This window comes from Poecilia formosa, unplaced genomic scaffold, assembly GCF_000485575.1.
Source record: "Poecilia formosa unplaced genomic scaffold, Poecilia_formosa-5.1.2 Scaffold61, whole genome shotgun sequence".
NCBI classification, from domain to species: domain Eukaryota; kingdom Metazoa; phylum Chordata; class Actinopteri; order Cyprinodontiformes; family Poeciliidae; genus Poecilia; species Poecilia formosa.
This window is the reverse complement of record NW_006800000.1, coordinates 2,406,316-2,409,728: the sequence shown is the minus strand read 5'-3', so window position 1 is coordinate 2,409,728 and position 3,413 is coordinate 2,406,316.

Sequence of the window (3,413 nt, the reverse complement as noted above, 5' to 3'; positions counted from 1 at the left end):
CTTGTCACTGTCAGCATACAGTATATTCACTGCTTTGTGTCCCTTTGCTGTGTTTGTACTGATCCTCAGCAACAGTTTGACTCCTCTTGATCCCTTTTTCACAGATGTACTCCTACCTATTATTCTGACAACATTTGAAAGTATCAGTATCATGTGTAAATTACCCCACAGGTGCTTTTCTGCAAATGAATCATGCGGGGTCAAGCCTATTACCTTGTTTTTAACACAGCATGAGTGAACTGACGCTTTGACTTTAATGGATGCATAGACAGTAGATTAGTTTGGCTTTGGATCAGTTGTTCAGAGGAACCTGGTAGACCTTATGATTTTCTTTTCATTTAAAAAAATATTGACTAAAATTGATTTAGATTCTTTTCACCTACCCACACACGCTGCCTTTTTCAATCTAATCCAGCACTTTTATAACATGTAAATTGAGAAATAACATTTTGTTATGAGAAAATTGTAACATAATAATGCAACCACTTGACTGTGTGCCAACCGAGTCCTGTGATGAATTATATGATTTCCTTTTGCTTGTTAACAAGACTATAACGAAGGAACTAAAACATTTCTGAAGAAATAAATTTAAATGGGGCCTGCCAAAGTGTGCCTGTCGGTTGGAACCCAGCGTTCTGATGCTAAAAATTTGGTAAATTGGTAAATTTTGCAAAAGTAAAAATCGGATGTTTACTTTGTAGCACTTAGTTACCAGAAAACACACTCATCTCTTAGCAACAGATTAACAACAAATACTATTGTTCAGAAAACAAGACTTTTCTACTCTTTTGAACATATCTTATACAACTTACTACTTCACAAGAATTTTGCACTTGGTGAATTTGGCAGTAAAGTGTTGGTGGCAGTTCGTTGCCAGAAAAACACATTCATCTCTTAACACCAAATTAATTACAAGTAATACTAGAATTTTTTTTTATGAAGTTTAAAATTTAAACGGGGCCTGCAAAATGTTCCCTGTCGGTTAGACCCAAATCAGGTTTCTGATGCTAAAAATTAGCAGCAATGCTAAGCAATATTGTACTCAATATTGTGTGGAGAATTAGAAAACCATGGACTTATTCCATTGAGTATGCTAAAATTAGTGTATAATTTAAATTAGCCAAAATGTTATGTTAGCTAAGTGCTATTAGTGGCATGTGGGGTATGACTAGCATGTTGTCTTACTTTGAATTGCTCTGTTCAGCTTACCAAACATAGTTAAAAAAAATAGCTACAATGGTTATTATAGGGAAAAAGTTAATGAGGGAAAAGGCATTTCAGTGCTCTCCTATGCATTGCTATGGCAGGCCCCAATTAACGCTTTATATAGTTTGACTAGAAGTAGATACTTAACATTATTTAAGCGAATCAATCTCCAGCATTTACAAGGTTCAAAACTAAGTTGCCTAGCCACAAATGTTTCAGTAAAAAACCCTGAAGTGACAGAGCAATTTTAAAAAAAAATATGAATCATTGCCAGTGAAAGCATGGAGCAGAGTACGTTGAACGTGATCATCGGTGCTATTAATTTCCACGGAAACACAGAGGGACTAGCACCATAACTTACTAACTCAGATGTAAGTTTCGCAAAAGATGACAGATGTGTTGTTGTAGGAATTGGCCTACAGAGATTGTCCAGCCATGCAGAGGGAAGACAGTGATGAAGAAGAAGTAGTGAGGCAATCAATCAGTCAATCAAGGTTTGTTATACAGCACATCTAAAACAATTTTTCACCAAAGGCTTTTACAAAGAGGGAACTGCAATACTGTAAAACTAGTAAAATAGAATACAAAGTCATGGAAATTTAATAAGATAAACAAATAAAATGTTTATCTTATTAAATTAAGATAGGATTAATTAGGAAAATTAAGATCCCCTGCTCAGTTAGTTTTAAAGTAAGAAAAAATGGCAGGCTATTCCACAGTTGGGGCACCTATATTGGAAATGCTCTGTTACCTGTGGTTTTAGGAATGTTTAACAGTAGCTCTTTTGTGGATCTCAAGAGAGAAAATGTATCCTAAACTCAATTGGTCTAAGAATCGTATCCAGACAACCGAGTAAGTAAATAATTCAATCCAAAACCCAACAAGAGAAAAAGACAACAAATGAATCTTAAAACTTGAGGCAGAATGCTGGACCAAAGTCATGAGTAAGATAATCTGGTCAGAGTCAGAGACTGGGGAGAAAAAAAAAACATGTTTGCAAAAATCAGAGGATGCATTAAAGGCAAGTTCCTTAAAAAATACTAAGCAATTCCAATGACAGAACATAGCTATAAATACAATATTTGTACTCAGTTGCTAATATTATTTGATATCCTAGTATAATGTAAGAAAAACTATTAATTTCTGAAGCCCTTTATATCTTAAAGGTTTTCAAAAAAATGTAAATGACATATCTTTCTGCAGGAGCAAATTAATAAAGCCATTTTTGTTGCATGTTCTATGTGTTAAAGGTTGTTTTACTTTGACATTTATGGATAAGCAACCAGACAAGACTAAAAGTAGCTCTGAGTAAGAGGGAGCAGCTCTGGAAAAGACAAAAAATATAAAGTCACTTTAATTGGCACAATCCACCACAATACATGTAATCCCCTCTATTGCTGTAACACTCTAGTAGGTTTTTGTAATGCTTTCCATATTTTACCCCATTACCACATTTTTTTAAATTTGTGTTTTATTTGATAGAGCAACAACAAAGTAGTGTACAATTAGGAAGTGGCAAATAATATTGGAAAAAAAATGGCATGCATCACCTTTTACTCTGACATTACAAGATAAAATCTCCTTGTGATTATATCAGATCTTCTCTGTCCTTCTTGACATGGATTCATTTCAACCCATTTGCAGTTTGACAGCATAATCTAGATTACTCCACACTGTTGGATGTTTGAGTGTCAGTGTCCACATTTACTTGAGTTGTATGAATACTTCATTACTCTGCAGATGGTCTGAGGCCCACATGGATACCTTCATGCCTCTCATACATGTACACTGTTTTTCTTTTATTGTTTTTTTTTTTGCTTACTCATGCTGTCTTAATGTGCTTTACCACCTCAATGAGCATAACTTTGCACATCACTACATTTGTTTGCAAAGATGTTGAAAAGTAGCATCTTTTCCGCTGTTTAGCTGAAAAATGAGGGGAGCTGGCAGGCCCTAAAGTCACTAATGAGTTCATTAGCCACTAGTCTCATTAGTTAATAGCTTGTCACAACAGACAGCCTTTGGATAGGTCACCAAGTTAACATCCTCTGCACTATGCTTAGGAAGACAGTCTGTATCTCTGAGAAAATATGTAGAATAATATATAGGAGTGAGCTGGCGACGTGGCCGGGATGTACGCTGCCTCTCCCACCTCACCTGCTGGTGACCCGACACAGACAAGCTGATGGATGGATGGATGGATGGAT